Source organism: Coenobita brevimanus, unplaced genomic scaffold (assembly GCF_032717465.1).
Source record: "Coenobita brevimanus isolate Jiangsu-jjx unplaced genomic scaffold, ASM3271746v2 jjx.HiC_scaffold_2751, whole genome shotgun sequence".
Classification (NCBI taxonomy): domain Eukaryota; kingdom Metazoa; phylum Arthropoda; class Malacostraca; order Decapoda; family Coenobitidae; genus Coenobita; species Coenobita brevimanus.
The window spans coordinates 164518-186994 of NW_027643710.1; positions in this window are offsets into that span (position 1 = coordinate 164518).

Here is a 22477-nt window from a genome sequence, read left to right on the forward strand (position 1 = left end):
ACAGTAAGCGATTTTATGTTAACTGACGAGAAGCCACCACAGCTAATGGGTTAAGTTTACACACACACACACACACACACACACACACACACACACATACACACACATGTTGCGAAAAGTTTCACTGACGAAGTGGGTGGTTACTGTCCCCCTTAAGCAAGGGGACTGGTGTGTGCGTGTGTGGTCACAGCCTTGCCCTTAGATCTGACTATATAAGCTCTCAGCTCCCTTCCGGGAGGGTAAAAGCTGACGATCACGACCATCAAGAGATCCTGACCGACCCGGTGAATTACACACACACACACACACACACACACACACACACACACACACCATTACTTGCAACTGGCTGGCCTATCATACAGCCATATCCTATATTCATGAAGTACAACACATCTTACATTTATGTAGTATGTAAAAAAAAAAAAAAAAAAAGATGGTTATATAATACAGAACTTTGAAATATGATGATGATGATGATGATGATGATGATGATGAGAGGGGAGTAAACAGGGTGAGATGAGGAGAATGAGAGAGATGGATGGACATAACAGTGAATGTATTATATATATTAACCTGACAAATGCCGAAGTAAGCTGGTAAGGGCGAGGTAATATGGAGCCTGACCCTACCGTGACACCATATAATTATTGATTTATCCACCGATAGATCTATCTATCTATCTATAGCCCGACGCCCTAATCCCGCAAAGAGTGGCCGCAGACAAAACGCCTCCAAGTCGCTCTGTCACCCACCATTTGACTACCTTCCCCTTCTTTTTTTTTTTTTTTTTTTAAGGAAGGGGGGGAAGGAAGGTTGTGTGGAGGGGAAGGAAAAGTGGGAAAGGAGGAAGGAAAAGTGGGAAAGGAGGAAGGAAAAGTGGGAAAGGAGGAAGGAAAAGTGGGAAAGGAGGAAGTGGGAAAGGAGGAAGGAAGGAGGAGTGGAAAGATGGTGGGCTGGCCAGCGTGTTTTTTTTTTTTTTGTATAATGGTTTGTTTATTTATTCATTTTATTGTTTATTTGTTTAATAATTTTATTTATATATTTATTTGTTGTATTTATTAATTTTGTTTTATTTGTTTGTTTATTGTTTTGTATAACTAGCCAGCTGGCTAAATGTTTCGTTGTTTTTTGTGGTTGATGTCGGGTGGTTTGTTGGCGACTAGCAACAGTATTGCAGTCTTTTGTGGACACTTGTCAGTGTTTGTTGGTAGATGCGGCTACTGTTTGGGTAACTGGTTTGAGTTCATTTCGTTGCCGTAGAGTTTCATAGGGAGTGTATGGGATGTGGGTCGTTGTGAGATGCGGGACTCGCTAGCGGGAGTTAGGTCGGGCTGGGATTGTAGTTCTGGAGGGAGTTTTAGTAGATGGGGACAGGGTCTGGGTTTTCTGCTATGGTTTTTAGGCTGCTTGGGAACCATTTGTGTAAGATGAGCTTCCTTTCCTCAGTGATGTTTTTTAAGGTGTTGTACGTGTCCTTATCGAATTCTTCTATTTTTTCCCATATTTTTTTGGCTTGGTTGTGTACTTTAATATTCAAGGGTTTGGTTTGGGTGATTGTATGTATTTGTTCTGTAGTTAAGGTGTAGGGGTAGTGTTGGTTGGTTGCAAATCGGAGAGCCTTATTTTGAATTGTTTGTAGTTTCCTTAGTTGAGTGTGGCTGAAGGTGTGTGTAGGGATGGGTGGATATTCGAGGATGGGAAGAACAAGTGCTTTGACTAGGTGGGTTTTAATTTGTATTGGCATGTCTTTGAATCTGTATAATCGACTGAGTGCTCCAGTGGCTTTTTGTCTCCTGTCATTTGTGCTAGCGAGGTAGCCTGTTGAGTTGATCTTGAAACCTAGTATTTTCCCTTCCTCCTTAAATTCAATTAATTCGTCATTAATTATTAGTGGCTCTTTTCTTTTGTTTGCTAGTTGAATTACTGACAATTTATTAATGTTTGTTCGTATTTTCCACTGATTTTCATAAGCGTTTATTTTCTCAGCTTCTTGTTTGGTTCTGGAATTCATAACGTTCCTTGATGGGCCTGGGTAGTTTACGATCTGGGTAATATCGTCGGCATAACTGATATTTATGCCGTGTGTTGCTTGAGGGGTGTTACTTGTGAAGATGGTGAAAAGAGTTGGGGACAAGACACTCCCCTGGGGGACACCACAACCCAGGGCAAAGCTGGCACCAGTGTAATTATTTATCTTAATTTTGGCTTTCCTATCATCTAAAAAATCGCATAGGATTTTCTCAGTTATTGTAGGGAGGTTAAGGTGGAGGAGTTTGTGTTTAAGACCGAGGTGCCACACCTTGTCGAAGGCTTTCGTGATGTCCCTGAGGACCACGTGACACTGACCCTTGTTGGCTTTGTTTATTGCAATATGTTCTGTTGCGACGGCGATTGCATGTGTGGTGCCTCTGTGGAATCGGAACCCGTATTGGTTTGTGTTGTATAAGTCATTGCTTTCTAGGTGTATTCTTAGTCTATTGTTAATTATTCGTTCTAGGATTTTTCCAGGGACTTCTAATAGAGATATTGTTCTGTGGTTTTCTACTAGATGAGGATTTTTATTCTTTTTAGGGATTAACTTTATTGTTGCTTCTTTAAACTTGTCTGGGAAATATCCAGCTGAGATGGTTGCATTAAATATGTGTCTTAGAGTTTCTTTGGCTATGCTGGGGAGGTTGGATAGAATAGTTTTGTTGACTCCAGTTTCTCCTGGGCAGGTTTTTCTCATGTTTTTTATGATGGCAGTAATTTCTCCTTCCGTTCCACAACAATCTCACCCCCATACCTCAGCATTTCACCACACACTTCATCAATCCCTGGGGCCTTTCCCATCTTGATCTTCTTCATTGCTTCCACTACTTCCGCCCTACTGATCTCTTCCTCCCTCCTCTCATCTCTCCTTCTCCCAGCCATTCCCCAACCACTTATACTCGCACTGTTGTCACCCTCTACATTCAACAAATCCTCAAAGTGCTCCTTCCATCTCCTCACTGTAGTGGAAGGGTTAATGTAATGTGTGTGTGTGTGTGTGTGTGTGTGTGTGTGTGTGTGTGTGTGTGTGTGTGTGTGTGTGTGTGTGTGTGTGTGTGTGTGTGTGTGTGTGTGTATGTGTGTGTGTGTGTGTGTGTGTGTGTGTGTGTGTGTGTGTGTGTGTGTGTGTGTGTGTGTGTGTGTGTGTGTGTGTGTGTGAGAGAGAGAGAGAGAGAGAGAGAGAGAGAGAGAGAGAGAGAGAGAGAGAGAGAGAGAGGTGGGGGAGTTGATGAAATAATGTGGAAAAATACTACGTGTCTTGTAATCACTCACCTGCATTGCCAAAATTCTATCTCTTGAGCATTCTTACTTGGTGTGCATCTCCCCCTGCCTTCGACCTCCATTTTTCTAATGCTGTGTGTCCAGGTACAGCATGGTCTTGACGTTGGCTTGCTTGTTTGACTATCTTGCGTTGGTGTTCAGCCTTTGGTTCCTTCTCTCTGAAAAATGAAATAGTTTTTCTCAGCACTAATGTCTTTATACAAAGAAGACAGAGGCAACGTGTAGAAGGATTCATATCTTTTTCCAGGACAGTATGAACAGAATAAGACCAAAACAAGGGATCCTGATTATTTTAGATGCCTGGTCATATTGCCTTTAAAAGACTGGAAATCAAGGACGGAGGGGTATGCAGACTGCGGAAGACAGCTTCATTATTGACCTATTCCGTAGGTGAAAGTCTGAATATCGGTTAATTATTGTAACAGCGAGGGTGAACAGAAAACAGATGACTGCAACGAAGACAATGCCTTGAGGGAGGGAATAACAGTACGGAATTTTATCAGTAATAAAAATGGTAATATCATATACCTAGTGTTGTTTCTTCTCCAGCAGTGAACCCTACCATGCGAGGTGGAGGAGAAACACTTATCCGTGAAGATGACTCGCAACCAAAAGTCTAGATTCTTCTGAAAGTAGCATTGAGCAAAGGCTAACCTCCCCTCTCTGTGTTGTTGTATCAGGCTTTCCATCATTGCTGGAATTCTATAGTGTATACCAGCGTCATGCAGCCTTTGCCTGACAGTCAGCGCGGACACCTCTAACTGAAGACTGTCCCTTATGGCCACCGCGATCGTAAGAGGCGTTCCCCCTGCTGCTGCGACAATAGCAGCATCTCCAGCCTGGGTGGTTCTTCGAGGGACTCCCGTCCTTTCTAACATGAAAGTATTCGCTATTAGTAAATATGGCACTAATAAAAATCAACGCCGAAAGTCTAGTTTGGGAAAACATTACGAGTATGTATACTTGTGCTGAAATATATTGTATGATATGAAAATATTGTTACAAGGGCAACAGTTGTACTAAACAAACTGCTGCCTATAAAGATAGTGGCGTAGCGAGACTAAATGCAGCTCAAGGCCGGATATCCTAGTTTCACCCCATCACTGCACGGGACAGCCCTGCAGAGGCGATTGCTTGACCGTGGTTCAAGGCTCTGCTTGGCCAGACAGACCTGGGTTACACAACACCAACAACAATAGCTACATCAAGAAATGGGAATTGAAGTCTCGTTCTTAGAATGACTAGGACTGATTTGTATGTGACCATCATAAATCAAAACCCTGTCAGTTCCATCCAAAGAAACGTAAACACAAATATCCATTTCATTGAGATGCCTGGACGCACAGCGTTCGAAATAACGTGGCACTATGCACTGGAAAAAGACATCCTAAGACATTTCAACAATTAACTAGTCGTATACGAGAAAGGCAGATTACTAGTTAACAGATGCATCACAGAGCGGGTGAGAGGATGGGGCAAGGCTAGTGCCTCGTTTCAGTCGTAATGGGGGAGAGATACAAGCAGAGAATTCAGAGGAACAGTGGTGTGTGTGTGTGTGTGTGTGTGTGTGTGTGTGTGTGTGTGTGTGTGTGTGTGTGTGTGTATAGAGGGAGAGAGAAAGACAGGGATGGCCCAAGGAGTACCGGTATGTGATTGGGGGGGAGGGTAAGGACAATGTTGACCAATTTGATCCGTTTGGCGTTACGGTTTGACCAACTAAATAGATGGAAACAAACCAAATTTATGAGAAAGTAATTTTTCTTGTAACAGACTTACAGTATTTCCTGGAAAGTTAATTTATTTACTGGTGACAAATTTAAACAAACTTTCATTCTGGATTTCTGGTGCATATAGACACAACTTAATTCAAAATTGCACTACTGTTCACTGATTTTCAGTCATACAGTGAGAGATACAAGATGCTTAAACTGACTACTTAAAAAAAAATAACATACACATACACAAATCACACTTGGTAAGTCAAATAAGGACAAAGGTGAAAAACGAATGTTGAGTCAACTTGAAGTGAATGTGGATAATGGATTAATAAGGATTCAGCAGTAACAACCTGTATATACAGAGTGTGTAATGATAATGGCTTTTAGAATGTTATTCATGGTCTCATGAGTTTCCACCAATTTGCAGTTATTTTGAAGATCCAACTGATCAGTTAGGTCACTTTCACAAGCTAGAACCATCAGATAATGTAACGTTTTTTCTTTGGTTCGGTTTCGCAAATAGGCCTATGTTTTTAAAAGCTTAAGCCTGCTAAATGACTTCTCGATTTTTGACCAACTCAGTAATTCTTTGACCAACTCAAAACACACACTGGGGGGGGTGACCCCCCTCTCCCAGTGGGGCCATCCCTGGAGAGAGAGAGAGAGAGAGAGACCGAAGGGAGTCAGCAGAGTTAAGGAGACGAACAAAGCCTAAAGAATAAGTACAGTATGCATCAAAATCACTATTATAGATCACTTTCATCAAGATGCAAAATTATTTCCAAAGATCATATGAATACGTGAGACAGTTAATTGCTGTAGCTCAGTACCCATCTCACCCTTGCAATTTCATGTTGCATCACCGCCATCCAAAAATAAACAAACGAACAACTGCCCAACACTACACAGAGTATCTCAGCAACATACCCCCTTCTCCACCCAATAATACAAATCACAGATCACCCAACACTACAAATCACAGACATACAGTGCATAAACACAGCCATTAGCCACCACAGCCATCAAACAGCATCCTTCGTGAACCACCACCAGACATACACTCCTCATCAACCCTACCCAGAAAGACACGAACACACCTATACTCATTTTTTTTTTTAAATTGAGGCGAAGATGCACTTGACAGGTTGATGATGATTGGCTGAATGCAACATGTCCAAATAACATCCTCGTATTTTAAATAATTACCAGGTAATGTCACATTACTTGGTAATTATTTGAAATACACCTATGTTACTCGGACATGTCGCATTCAGCCAGTCATCATCAACCTGTCAAGTGCATCTTCGTCTTAAAAAAAAAAAAAAAAAAGTACAGTACTGCGATGTGGTCACCGCTGTTCCCTGCTACGGTTCCGACACAAAATACAACTCACGAACAGGTTACTTTGCCCACACTGCAAGGCAACCCCCCACACCACAACACATTCATTCACCACATGCACATCACTATTGCAACACAGTCTTTCAATATAACCTCAACCAAAGACTTTTGGAAACGACGGGTAGAAGCTTCTGATTTCCATTGGGATCGCAACGAGATGAACCTGGGGTTGCAACAACAACAACTACAACATCCAAACCTCCGCCGACTTTCAAACTCGACTTTACTTTCTAACAACCTATCAAGATCCATTCTCTCTTCATGACCACACCAACTGTATATCATTATATGTTATCAATAAGCCTCCTCACACCAACAATTTTTCAGTTCCTATTATTCTCCATTCTCTCTTCATGACCACACCAACTGTTTATGTTATCAATAAGGCTCCTCACACCAACAATTTCTCAGTTCCTGTTATTCATTATTTAACCCACTTTGCACACGCCACACACATTCCAAAACTGTCCCATTTCCAGTGCCATTACTCCATAATTTTCGCCCATATGCCATACAAAGAGTTTCAAGTGATTACACACCCACACCCAAACGCACTCACACCCACACACACTCATAGCCAGACACACTCACACCCAGACACAAACACATACATACACATACACACCCATACCCACACCCACAAACTCACACCCATACCCACACCCACACCCCCACACCCATACCCACACCCCCACACCCTCACCCATACCCCCACATCCAGAGGCCTACAACCCCACACCCCTATACTCCCACACTCCCACACCAACTCCCACATCCCCCCCCACACACACACACTGTGTGGACAACGCATCACTGAACCGAAGTCTATTTTGTGAAACATCAAGACAAGGTTCAACAGACATAGGCTGGGAAAGTATCACGGAACATTATATATTGCATGTAAATCATGACTTTACTAGGCATAATGAATATTCGGGAGTGAGGTGTGTGGACGTGAGAAAAGCAACAGAAGAGGCGAAGTGAATATCGGCCACAGTGCGTGGCCCCGCCCGCTGGCTCTGGCAGCCACTAATAATTGTGGATGTAGTGTAGGGGATATTTGGCCATGAAAATAATACATAATAATTACTATTTTTACGCCTGTTGCATATGCTTTACATTAGTCACCCACACCACGTCAGAAAGTAAAATGGGAACGTTGATTATAATACTCAGGATGTAATTTGCCACTCTCCCAAAAACTGATGCTCGAGAAGGTTGCAACCCCACTCCCACCCCTTTACTACGCCAGTCCACTGTATAAAGCTGTTTTCACTGACATCTTCCACAGGGACCGAAAACTAGTTTTAGTTTCTATTAGCACTGGAATATAACGGGGAGCTATTGTTCACAATTATTCATTATTAGCATAACATTACAGTAATACAAAAGACTTATGACTTACGTTGGTCCTGAAGGTTGGCACTCTCCTCCCATCTCTTATCCACTTCATCACAGTTTTTGTAGTGAGGTCAAGTTGATGCGCTGTTGCCCTGATGGAAAAGCCATCATCACGTAGCGCGAAAAATTTGACCTCTGAGCACTAATTTCTCGTCTCGCCGATTTATGTCAACTTGGTGGGGCACGTGATGGTGCTGATTTCACCTTTAAGCAGAGGGTAGCCAAAACACCTTGGTGGAACCCCCCTCCCACACCCCACAGAGAGAAAGAGAGAGAGAGAGAGAGAGAGAGAGAGAGACAGACAGACAGACAGACAGACAGACGGACAGAGATAAAGAGAGACAGACAGACAGACAGAAAGAAGAGAGAGAGAGACCGACGGTTACGTAGAGGAAACATCATGTTAGGTACTTCATCTTAAAACATATGATTTCCATTATTCCTTAGACTCCACCAATTGTCTTCATCTACTTTTGAGTATGAACATGAATTTTAGCCGTTCAGATACATCGTAAATGTTTGAATATCTTGGCTGCATACACATTATTTTTGGCTGCTTAGATTTTCCTTGAAACGGTAGAACGGTTCATAAATACTGAGCTAAGATGGTCCATGTCTAGGGATTAAGACATGCGATAACTCACTAACTCGCATTATCACATTGATTCATAGCCGACCTTCTAATATTCTGTTATGTGCTTTTCTGCTGTTATTTTATTATTTTTTTTAAAGGCGGGCGAATATAAACATACTTCCATCATGTAATCAGCAGTAAGAGTGACTGAAATCTGTGAGTATGAAAATAAAATTCTCATTTCATATAACAGTCGGTGAGCGAATGACACTGCTTTGATACTAGCCAAAGTCTGGTTGCTCGTGGGAGGTCCGAAGCTGTAACCTGTCGTCCGGGAAGGAGGGGCCGACACTAGCGCCTTCCACGCTGGGTGTAGTACGAACTCCTGAACGGAGCTGTACATGCGTGAGTGCGTGCGTGCGTGCGGGCATTAAAATGTCCGAGCATCATTGAGCCCATGCATCTGTGTGTGTGTGTGTGTGTATGTGTGTGTGTATGTGTGTGTGTGTGTGTGTGTGTGTGTGTGTGTGTGTGTGTGTGTGTGTGTATCTGTGTGCTCGTATCTGAGTGTGCGTGTATCAGTGCCTGTGTGTATCAGTGCCTGTGTGTATCAGCGCCTGTGTGTATCAGTGCCTGTGTGTATCAGTGCCTGTGTGTATCGGTGCCTGTGTGTATCGGTGCCTGTGTGTATCGGTGCCTGTGTGTATCAGCGCTTGTGTGTATCAGTGCCTGTGTGTATCAGTGCCTGTGTATATCAGTGCCTGTGTATATCAGTGCCTGTGTGTATCAGTGCCTGTGTATATCAGTGCCTGTGTGTATCAGTGCCTGTGTGTACCAGCGCCTGTGTGTATCACTGTGTGCGTATATTAGTGTGCGTGCGTGCTCTGATCAGTGCTTGTATCAGTGTTTGCGTGAATGAATACGTGCGTGCATTAGTGTGTGCCTGCTCCGTGTGAGCGTATATGGTGCGTACATGCCACTGCGTGTGCGTGCGTCAGTGTGTACGTGCTGTGTACGTGGTCAAAGTGTACGTGTTCAGTATGTGCGTGTTCAGTATGTGCGTGTTCAGTATGTGCGTGTTCAGTGTGTGCGTGTTCAGTGCGTGCGTGTTCAGTGCTTGCGTATTGAGTCCGTGCGTGTTGAGTCCGTGCGTGTTTAGTGCGTGCGTGTTTAGTGCGTGCGTGTTTAGTGTGCGCATTCAATATGTGCGTGTTTATTGTGTGCGTTCTTAGTGTGTGCGTGCTCTTTGCGAGTATTTACTGTGTGTATATCAGTGTGTAACTCAAACTGTCTGCATGTTTGTAAGAGTGAAGGTATGTAAAAATTTAATGACGATGATGATGATGATGATGATGATAATGACGATGACTGAGGCATCTGTCAGTAGATAGTAGCAGTAGATAGATGATGATGATGATGATGATGATGATGATGATGATGATGATGATGATGATGATGATGATGATGATGATGGCTATTATGTTGGTTATGGTGGTGGTGGTGTGGTGATTTTGATGATGATGATGATGATGATGATGATGATGATGATGATTGATAATGATGATGATGATGATGATGATGATGATGATGATGATGATGATAATGATGACTGAGGTGTCTGGCAGTAGATAGTAGCAGTAGATAGATGATGATGATGATGATGATGATGATGATGATGATGATTTTTCTAGTTCTTTTTAATCCGGAAACTTTTATGTTATCAAGGAGGATTCTGTACTCTACTCCTTTCACCTTAACTTGGCCCAAATTTTCGTCCATTTGCAGTTTATTCCACGCGTCTCAGTTGCGTCTTTGAAACAGCACTTGTTCGTGACTAGCATAATATTCTGTTGTTACAACTCTGCATTCGAGATGAAGAAAATGCAATTTTAGGCCAAGTTATAATAAAATGAGCATAGTGAAGGGGATGGGATGGAGGGATGAAGTAGAGAAGTATACGAGAGAGGCGGGTGTACGTTGGGGGGAGGGCAGCCAAATGGCGGGGTACAGGGCGACATGGAGGCGATTTGTTTGTGGCCACCCCTTACGGGTTTAAGGCGTCTAGCTATAGATATCTAGACAATTAGGGCTATAGATATAGGTGACGATACACTACTATTAAAATTACATCCATTTCCCTTATTTTCTACAATTTCTTTGGCCTACAACGCTTCCTGGCTGACCGTAAGATATCCCCGTGTCCTAATTTAGTCACCTTAATGGCAAAAACAGCAAAACCCAACACTTGCAGCAAGAGGAGAAGCCTACACACCATCACTACCCCCTAACCAGCAAAACGACGTCTATTGCCCTCATCTGTTGAATCTATTTGACCTATGACACTTCCTGGTTGGCAGCAAGATACCTCTGTGTCCTATCTGAATCATCTTAATGGCAAAAACAGCGAAATTTAACCCCAAAACAGTAAAATTTAACACTTACATCAGGAGACGGAGCCGACGCAGCCTCACCCTCTTATCGTCCGAGTACCACTGACTGACCAATGGAATGCCATGCTTGTTCAGCCCAGAAACTTGTGTGAAACTTTACCCAACTACTTTTACATCCACTAGAGGGTACGGAGGCCCTCTCTTCTTCAGGGTAACTCTCGTATTTTATTCTAGCTAATACAAGAGGCTATTATGCACCTGTGAGCTATTTATAAGTGTCTGAGAGCGTTCATGTTGTAAATATTAACCCTTCTATCATCGTGACAACTCTAGTACTTTTCTTTTATTAGACTCCAGACGATTTTATTCAGCTGGGGATGGGTCTTAGGAGGCTGAGTGCATAAGAGAAAACTGTCGTAGAGGAAGCATCAGGGACCGTAGCAAACAAAGTCAGAAATTATACTTAGATGTTTACCATACTCTATTCACTTTCACTTTGCCTAATATTGCCATCTCCTCACCGTAAATACTGAGCTATAAGGATACATTAACACTAGAATATAGAACAGTACTCTCATTTCCCTAAATGGACCTAAAATTACCATCTCCATCTTGAATGCTGAGTTGTAACAATACATGAACACCAAAATATGATGCTAGTTACGAAGAAGTGCTATATGAAGGATGTAGAGCCATACCATTGTCATTTCCTGGCACTGGACTACGTGAAATAAGTAAAATTACTTACACAAGGAAGGAATCTGGCCCGTGTTAGAGGAAGACCGGTATAGTCACGAAAAGGTGTTATGGAATGGATATAGAACTTCACTTTAACTTGGCCTAAAATTGCCATCTCTCCATCTTGAATGCTGAGCTGTAACAAGAGCCTGACGATACAATATGATGCTAGTTACGAAAAAGTGCTGTTGAAGATAAGTAGAGCCGTGTTATCGTCTTCTTCTGCCTGTAATTATGCTCTGAGAAATAAGCAGCAAATATAAGATCTCATCCATGTTAAGTCTGATAAGCTATACATACAGCTTAATGGAACGCTCTGGTAAAAATTACAGCTATAAACTCATTCTGCAACTCCCTAGCACCTCTTCCTTAGCTATTTATTTTGCTTATTACACCTTGCTCTCCTACTGTGCCGTATAAATACTTCAAGCTTTACCATAATCTGCATACAAAACGTACAAAAGGATGTTAATCAGCCTTGTCCAAAAATATATCGCTAATGAAGTCTTTGGTTGACTAGTGGGAGGTGCCTGTGTGTTACCATGGCAACCTCTCACACCACCAGTTACATACACACATTTTCCCACCAGCAAGTTCCATTAGAGAGTAATGTGTGTGTGTGTGTGTGTGTGTGTGTGTGTGTGTGTGTGTGTGTGTGTGTACAGTCATGCGTGTGCCTGCACATCTCACCGCAATGCTCCGCCAACACCCACAACACTTTTCTCCTTAATTTCTTACCACAGAGAACTCTTACATTCCTGGATCTTTTCAAAAACTTGGTTCGACGTCGTTCTTACATATTATGAAGGAAATAAAAGGTAACTGTTGATATAAATGTTCGTACAAAAACATTATATATAAACTGCGGGAGATATATTCTTTTCACTTTCACTTGGCCCAGATTTTCGTTCTTTTGCAGCTGATTTCACGTAGTTCAGTGGCAGAAAGTGCAATGCTATGGCTCTACAACCTTGCCTCAGCACATCTTCGTGACCAGCATCATCTTCCAGTGTTCATCTATTGCTACAACTCAGCATTCAGGACGGAAATAGGGGAGTTTTAGGCCAAGTTAGAGTAAAAAGAGTATAGTGGACAATATTCATAGTCTTGCCTTGGTTAGAGTGTGGCTTGGTTAGAGTGTGTTACACACACACACACACACACACACACACACACACACACACACACACACTCCCTCCCCCACCATCAAGTCCTACCTTAGAATACTTGTGTGTGTGTGTGTGTGTGTGTGTGTGTGTGTGTGTGTGTGTGTGTGTGTGTGTGTGTGTGTGTGTGCTTTTTTGAATAGTCACCCAACCAGAGAAAGAGAGAGGCCGTTGACTGTGTGTGTGTGTGTGTGTGTGTGTGTGTGTGTGTGTGTGTGTGTGTGTGTGTGTGTGTGTGTGTGTGTGTGTGTGTGTGTGTGTGCGTGCGTGCGTGCGTGCGTGTGTGTGTGTGTGTGTGTGTGTGTGTGTGTGTGTGTGTGTGTTTTAAGTCACCCATCGAGAGAGAGAGAGAGAGAGAGAGAGAGAGAGAGAGAGAGAAGGGAGTGGAGGGAGTGGCTGGGGACGAGAGTCAAGGAGACGGGCTGGGGACGCGCCAAACGAGAGAATATGATACGTCAGGCGCGTCCCCAGCCCGTCTCTTCTGGCCTCTCGTCCCCAGCCACTCTGTTTGTCTGTCTGTCTGTCTCTCTGTCTCTTTCTGTCCATCTGTCTGTCTGCCTGTCTGTTTCTGTCTGTCTGTCTCTTTCTGTCTGTCATCTTGTAACAGACATTTATATTCACTGAAGGAACGATCGAATCAGTGTCAATGACGAGAAACTTTCAAACACCTCTTCCTCAATTATTTATTTCGCCGATTACCTCCTCTTTTATGCTGTTAATATCCTCTGAATAATGAAAAAAAACTGCATACTTATAATTCAGTATAGCAGGTTTGAAACAGCCTCCAAAACCACCGAACCTGCAAGCCTTGAAGAGAATGCAAGATCTGTGACTGGCTTTACCAGTTACCTCTCACGGCCTTGATCTGGCGTGAAGCTGGAATGGTAGTGAATGGTATTAATGGCCTACCCATTCTACATAATAATGGACTGATCCTTTCAATAGTTACATCCACTCTTTCTTGATTAGATTTGTTCCAGTCAGGACGCTCAATATTTTCATGCAAACACTGAAACGTGAAACGACTTATGAGGCAAATTTTGGACAGATGTGCCATTTTTAAAAGTTAAATGGCATAAGCTAGTGTCAGGCAGGTATTTCAGAACAACCTTATAACAAACCATTCGATTTAAAAATAGTTCACACCATCTAAAAGGAAATTTATCTTTCTATCAGGCATCAATAGTTGAAATTTGTCTCTTTGATAGTATGTGTTCACAGAGAAGAGAAAAGAGGAAAAAAGAAGAAAGGAGAGGAGGAAGAATGAAGGAAGGAGAGGAGGAAGAAAGGAGAAAAAAAAAGAAAAATGAAGAAAGAGGAGAGGAAGTGTGCTCAAAATAACCACGGAAGGGAGACTGAAGGAGAGCGAGAGGGAGGGAGGGAGACAGGGAGGAATGGAGGAAAGGAGAGAGAGAGAGAGAGAGTGACAGCGATGGTAAAAGAGGGAAAGAGGGAGGGAGGGAAAGAGAAGAGGGAGAGGGAGAGAGAGGGTAACAGCGGTGGTGATGAGGAACGTCAAGGTGGTGGGGATATGGGAGAGAGGAGGGGAGATGGCTGTGACAGGGTGCAGAGAGGCAGGGTGAGACACGGAATGGGATGGTGGTGGCACAGTGGCATACTCTATTCACTCTAACTTGGCCTAAAATTGCCGGCTGTCTATTATGAATCCTGAGCTGCTGTCTACCTATCTTTAATGCTGACCTGTAACAATATTTAACATTCGAGTCGTGCTAAGTATAAATATCAAAAAACAATGCATCGCCGGTCTGAAGGGGTAAATCTAGTTATATCAGGGACCTGTAATATGCTTAGAAAATCCTGCTAGTACTGAAAAAGTTAGGAAAAATAACCTCTCTATTAATCCCTTCAACATGAGGATTTATTTTTAACTCTTGCTACCACCGTACGATTTTTCTCAGCTTTCTCGTATTTTATCAGTACTTTCTAATCCCCTCTAAAACAAGACATCTTTTCAATGATACTCTTGCTATCTCCAGACGATTTCATTCAGCCCAGGAGACACATATCGGAATGAGGGGGTTATATACAGTCCGCATAACCCTTTCATAATTAGGGTCGTGTCACAAGAAGAATTTAAAAAAAGTGGTAGAAGCAGGCATATAATTTACCCAATGTCCTCGAGGTGAAATGCATAGCCTAATACCAACGTTGTTTTAGCGAATAACCAACGCAAGAATAACTTTCCACAGGTAGATATAAAATGGTAAGAATACGAATAATAACTTGCCACTAGAAATAAAATATCAAGCAGGAGTCAAGGGGGTCTCCTAAATACGTTTACGAGAGTGTGAAAAATAATAACTTCTCACACGTGCATATAAAATAAAAAACCAAAGAATTATAACTTGCCATGTGTTGAGATCATCTAGATAACAGGTGTCGGAGCCTTTAACCTCACCAGACTCTGCCAAATAATAACTTTACATACGTGGATATATATTGATAAACATAATCATAACTCGGCATGTGTAGAAATAAGTTGGAGAGCTGGGGGCTGCCAAGGAGAATTCTAAGCTCACCATAACTCCACCGTATGCAATGTTCCTCTTTAAGACACTTTAGTTATTAATCTGCATTGAAATAATAACTTGACGATTGTGGACAGACAGACAGAGAGACAGACAGAGGAGGTGGAGGTGCGCTGTGGTGTTGGTGTTAATGTGCTAGAGAGAAACAGGAGAAATACTGTTTGGTCATGTGGGGTGAATGGAGGAAGAGATTGACAAAGACAGTGTATGTGCGTGTGGTAAAGAGGGAAGAGGGGGGGAGGAAGGGAGATCGAGGGTGAGGCGGAGGGGAAGGGGTGAGAGGGAGATCGAGGATGAGGTGGAGGGAGAGGAGTGGAGAGGCGTATGAGAGAGGGGGCGTTGGAGAGAGGACAGTGTGATGGCAGAGGACAGGGTGACATGGATGCAGTTCGTTTGTGGCTACCTCTTACGGGATTAAGGCACCTGGCGGTACAGAGAGAGAGAGAGAGAGAGAGAGAGAGAGAGAGAGAGAGAGAGAGAGAGAGAGAGAGAGAGAGAGAGAGAGAGAGGCAAGCAGGTGTCAGGGAGTCCACCAAGTCCACGAGACACCGGCCCGAGGCAATGGTCCTCTTTAACGCACTTGGAAATCCAGGATGTAGGTCCATCACAGGCTGAACCGGAACAATCAAGACCTGAATCAAGGGCTACACTAGAAAATCAAGAGCTAAATCAAGGTCTACATTTATAATCAAGAGCTAAATCAAGGGCTACACTTAAAATTAAGAGCTAAATCAGGGGTAACACTAAAAATCAAGAGCTAAATCAAGGGCTACACTTAAAATTAAGAGCTAAATCAGGGGTTACACTTAAAATCAAGAGCTAAAACAGGGGTTACACTTAAAATTAAGAGCTAAAACAGGGGCTACACTTATAATCAAGAGCTAAATCAGGGGTTACACTTAAAATCAAGAGCTAAACCAGGGGCTACACTTATAATCAAGAGCTAAATCAGGGGTTACACTTAAAATCAAGAGCTAAATCAGGGGCTACACTTATAATCAAGAGCTAAATCAGGGGTTACACTTAAAATCAAGAGCTAAAACAGGGGCTACACTTATAATCAAGAGCTAAAATCAAGGACTGCACGAGGAAATGTCACCCCACTTCCTCCTTCCTTTCCTCTCTTCACTTTAACCTGGCCTACGCTTGCCTTCTCTCCATCTTTAATCCTGGACTGTCTCCGTTACTATTTTCTTCCAACTAACCCCAGATGATTTTACTCAGCTGAGAGTGTGTCACAGGAGCCTGAGTGTTACAAATGGTACCATCAACCCACTGGCGATCGAGTCTTCCCCATTATTTTTTTTAATTCCACCTAAAGCCAGACGATCTGATTCAGCTAAGAAGCACTAGAATTATGATGCTAATCACGACGAAGTGCAATGGAAAGGATGCGGAGCTGAGGTGTACCCTTTCTCAGCCACCCAGGTGCAACAGGAGATTAACACTTTACTGTCAGTATTGTTTTATTCATTCTTATGTAAAAAGGGAATGAAAAAAACAGAAAAAAAGAAAGACAGACAGAAAGATGGGGAGACAGAAATAACAAAAGGCTACGAACCTACAAAAACTTGCCCTTGTCATGAAAAATATTAACAAACTGTAGCTATAACCAAGATCAGTTTATCTGCAGATACGTGGACAGATTACGTTTAAAAGTCTGAACGTCATTAGCAACGGGAAGTACCGACTGAGGAAGACAGCTTCAGACCTGATTTATTGCATATTATGAAGGACTGGGAGTATCGGCTAACTTTTGCTTTAGAGAGAGGGCAAAAACTATTAAGCAAAGAGAAATAAGCTGCAAAAGGACGAAAATCTCCGGCAAAGATAATCTACAGTAACTCAGCCTCAAAAATAGATAGACAGATAGACAGACAGATAGATAGATAAGAAAAAGTGAAGCATCATCGACGGAGTCTTAATTAACTAAGAAGCCTCCTTCAAATTTCTCAGTTTTTTCTATGACATAAAATCGCCTTCTGGTAGCAAGGTAAAATATACAGATGTCATGGTAATGAAGGTAATACTAACAATGAAAACAGTGAATATGTGCACTGTACAGCCTGGTGCACTGCAACCTGGTGCACTGTACTGCTGGCAGGGGCTGACTGTCAGTTAATCCTGACAGAGGGCAGAATCACAGGATTACAATGTTCACCGCATCAATATTCAGCGGCGCGCCATTCCGTGTTAGCCCGACTTAATGCCTTGGCCGACACGGAGAATTAGTACCGTAGAGTTTGGCCAGGTACACTACATATACGGAGAGTAAGTACTGTTCAGTCTGGTTATCTAAACTACACACACCATACGGGCCACACACGAGGAGTTAGTACTGTAGAGTTTGGTTATATTCACTACACACACCATACGGCCCAAACACACTTTCCCAATCACACAGGAAGTTGTCAGTGCTGAGTTGGTTTTATTTCCTACACAGACCCTACGAGCCACACAAACACTGGCAGTCATCGTACGTCCCGGATTCACTTACGCTCACTTGTCTGTCGTAAGCATTTGTTTTCGTAGGAGGGAGGGAGATAGTACTGCCGGGAGTTATCGTACGTCCCGAATTCACTTACGCTCAATTCTCTGTCGCAAGTATTTGTTTTCGTAAGAGGGAGGGAGATAGCATTGCCCAGCTCATTCTTCCACTGCGTCCTTCAAGCTCTCATGTGTTGCTGGGACGGCTCATTCAGTGTTGTCAAATCTGGCTTGTCATGCAACACATCAAAAAACATGGATAAGCCACACCTATCGCCACGCTTACACATACTCGTACAACAGCAGACTGAGCCAAATTACTGTCCTAACACCTTTTCCTTAGCGATCTATTCTATATTCCGACTCTATGTCCTCTTGTACTTTTGTGATTCAAACTACTATCGCAACACCCTTTACTTGGCAATTTATTCTACATTTCGCCTCTATATCCTCTTGTACTTCGGTTATGCAAGCTATGTCTAAATTAAAACAGCATGGAAAAACGTGGACCAAAGAATATTGTAGTAAAATATACCAAATAAATCGGTAGGTAAAGGTGCTAGGAAACTCTGCAATGTATGCCACCTAAAAAACAACCCTATATTGTATGTACTGATGGCCCGATATTGTATGTACTGAGGGCCTAATGAACCCGGAAAATGAACTCTCTAGCCTTTGATCGGTGTAAATTCGCTAACAAAAATGCAGTTTTATCAGAATTAATTGCAGTTCATTTTTTTCTTTCACTAGTGCTTCATTTACGGTGACCTTTCCTCCTCTCACTCTAACTTGGCCTAAAACTGCCACCTCTTCACCTTAAATGCCGAGCTGTGGCAAAAGATTAAGGCTAGAATATCGTGCTAGTCACGAAGAAGTGGAGAGGGAAGTAGTTGGGGGATGTTTGTATAACCTGGCAATTAAGCTGCCCGGGTATATCGGTGCCACCACATGAAGGCATCCATCGAGTATAATTAATATTGGTTATAACTCGCTTTTATATGCATTTTTTTTTTCTATTATTCCCTTCACAACGATGACGCACCATACGAGTACTATTACCATCATCAGACGATTTTCTTCAGGAGACACATTTCGAACTGGAAGGGATAGATACAGCCTTTATTAACCCATTTAATACGTGACAACTCTCACATAGTTTTAAATAAAATAGTCTGCAGCTGTCCAGGTTAAACAAAAAAAAGAATGTCAACCAATTCAATGGGTTTAAGTTCATAATACATCACTTAAAGACTGCCTATTCAAGTTCCTCTGCCGCCTAAAATCTGATACGCCAGCTTCCTTCAATTATCATTATACTAAAATAAGGAACCAAACGCTGGATGTCTGGAAAAGTTGTCCCTTCTAGAGACAAATTAACCCAGAGAATATCGGAATGAAAGTCCGTTCATTGCGCGACGCCTGGGCACATTTCATTTATATTGGAGGTGGTAAACAATGGGAAATACAAATCAGGAAGGACAACGTTGGAGTTGGCCTGGTGCATACATAAAGGACTGAATGTGTCAGTTAACTCGGTAAAGTCTTCCATTAGAGAGTCTGACAGAAAAGAGGTGTGAGTGCGTCGCTGGGGAGATACTGTGTCCACCGTAAAGGAAGAGTGATGTTGGCGTACTGTTCAGTAATAACAGTGACTTCTGGAAGAAAGATAGTACAGGGAGAGAGTGGCAACACTATGGTGAACTGCGAGAGACTGAAAGGCGTCGATAAATGGAAAGGAGTTGAGACGAAATGCCTTTGATTCCATCCTGTTCAGGAGAGCTGTATGTGGTAAGTCCTCAGCCCATAAAAAGTTGAAAAGTCACACTAAACAGCGGGTAGTTGGACGGAAAACCCTTACTCCACCCTGCTTAGAAGAGCTGTATGTAGTGAACCCCCCCCCACACATAGGCTAATAACCGCAGCCGATACAAAGGCTAATACGGTAAGTACCAACTGTAAGAGGAATAAAGGTGATTTTTTTTTTTTTTTCTTAACAAATTCCCACCTCTGGACTGCCTGTAGTATCTCAGTCTCCTTTCAAGGGTAATGTCATTATCAATTCCATTATCCCACTGCATAAGCTCAATTCAGAAACGAGACACTATTCCACCCCGAGTATCTGGCACTGGGCTCAGCTGGGCTCAACCAGTTCAGTGTGAGATGACAGAGGTTGGCTGAACGCTGGGTCTTGTTCCACTAAGCTTATTATCTGCTCTCTGAATGGACCCTCTGAATATTCCACGGCCCACTACACCACACCACCTCTCCTCACCTCACCTCACTTGCTCACCGCCTCCTCACTCCTCACCTCTCACCACCTTCTCATTTCTCCCCATCCCTCACCACCTTCTCATCTCCCACCACCACCTCACCGCCCACCACCTCCTCACCCCACACCACCTACTCCTCTCCTCTCATTACCTCTCCTCTCACCACCACCTCACCTCTTACCACCACCTGACCTTTCATCACCTTCTCCTCTCATAACCACATCTCACCTTACCTCTTTCCATCTCCCCGGGTCATCACACCACCTCTCTCACACACACAGAAGAGAGGACAGGCGAGAATGACACAGACCTGGCGTTGAACTGTCCTTGGAATAGAATACGCCATTGCTCCTCTTTCTTTTCAATTTACTTCTGTATATTACACCGGAGAGAGGCCTTCACGCTGTGGCAAAAATAAAATCGGCCATCTCCATTGCCTGGTGGTACAAATGTCCTTCAGCTCCCTCGCTATCCACAGAAACAAAAGAGTATGGTGGACTGCGAGAGCGGAGCAACTTCAGCCTGCAGTCCACCATCTTCGCGTTCTTATGAGCCTGGGGCCACAATAAACAACAACAACAATAATAATAATAATAATAATAATAATAATAATAATAACAATAATAATACCTAAATATTCTCATGTTTTTATCCTTCAAACTAAGTACTGTACTGTACTATCGGAAGGGTGTTTCAATTTTTCCAGTACCTGTGTGTGTGTGTGTGTGTGTGTGTGTGTGTGTGTGTGTGTGTGTGTGTGTGTGTGTGTGTGTGTGTGTGTGTGAGTAAACCGCAGAAGAGAAAATGAAACCGTGTATGACGAAGTTAGGAAGCAAGCAAGTCAGAGAAGGTCACTCAGTAAGTAAGCGAGTGAGAGAATAGGTGAAAGAGTGAGTGAAAAACTTAGTGAGAGAGAGAGTGAGTGACCAAGGAAGTGATTAATAGTGAGTAAGTGAGAAAGCAGATGAAAGCAAGAAAGTGAGAAAGTGAATTAGTGAGTAAGTAAAAGTAAGCTAATGAATCAGTGAGCGACGAAGTATGCCAACCAGTGAGTGAGAATCAGCGAGTGAGTATGCGGGTGAATAAAAGTAAGTTACTGAGTGAGTGAGCTAGGGAGAGAGTCAACGTGTAAGTGAGAGAAGAAAGTGAGTGAGCCAGTGAAGGCGAGTGAGTGAGTAAGCGAGTAACTGTGAAAGTAGGCTCTGTGAAAAGTCGGTGCAATTCAGCTGAGTTTGTGAGAAAATGTTGCATAAGTTAGAGGGATATTTGGGAGTTCTGTGTGTGTGTGTGTGTGTGTGTGTGTGTGTGTGTGTGTGTGTGTGTGTGTGTGTGTGTGTGTGTGTGTGTGTGTGTGTGTGTGTGTGTGTGTGTGTGTGTGTGTGTGCATGAATGAGGGATAACTAACCAAAGTGGAGCGGCTCAGTGGGTTATGCAGTGTGATTAGAGTTAAAATGAGTGGGGATGAGCGGGGTGAGTGTGTGTGTGTGTGTGTGTGTGTGTGTGTGTGTGTGTGTGTGTGTGTGTGTGTGTGTGTGTGTGTGTGTGTGTGTGTGTTAGGAGTTGTGTGAGTGGTGCTGATGCGGTGATGTTCATGATACATAAATGGTGTAAATAGTTTTAATAATTTTCTGAGATATGACTAATGTTAGTGGTATTATGTGGTGGGTGAGAAAAATGTGGTTAAGGTGGAGTTTTGAGAGTGGTAGCATGAAGTGTGAGTGTGGTGTAGTGTGGCGGTGTAATTGATGTGGTGTGGTGATGGGTGATGGTGGTAGTGTAGGTATAAATGTGGTGGTGTGAGGTGTGAATGTGATGGCGTGGTGATAATGGCCGTGCAGTATCGTTCCGTGCGGTGAGTGTTGTGGTGCAGTGTGGTTGTGTCAGGTATGAGTATGGTGACCTGGTATGGTGTGATAACAGTGCTGTGTGGTAGTGTCAGGTATGCGTGTGGTGGCGTGGTGTAGCGTGGTGGTGTAGTGTGGTTGCGTGAGGTGTGCATGGGTATGAACGGTGAAAGTGGGTGTGTTAGATGAGGTGTGGTGACGTGATTTAGCGTGATATAAGGGTGAGAGTGGTTGTGTGAGGTGTGCGTGTGGCTAAGAAGTGTGAGTGGTTGCGTGAGGTGGTATGAGTGGTTAGCGCCGTTGTGTGTAGTAAGGTGTGGTGGCGTGGTGAAAACATTACCCCACACCATACATCACCTGCGAGAAGACACCTCACACACACACACACACACACACACACACACACACACACACACACACACACACACACACAGATTGCATCCCAGTTAGGTGTTCTCTCTCGGTTGCCACTCTTTACGACCAACCACGCTTTCTGCCTCTCTCCTCCCTCTGCTACTGCCTCCACTACACTCCCCTTTTAGTTGCCTCTCTTATTTTGCGGTTGCCAGGCTCCTAAAACAGCTTCTATACTTCCTCCACTTTAACTTGGCTTAAAACTAGTGG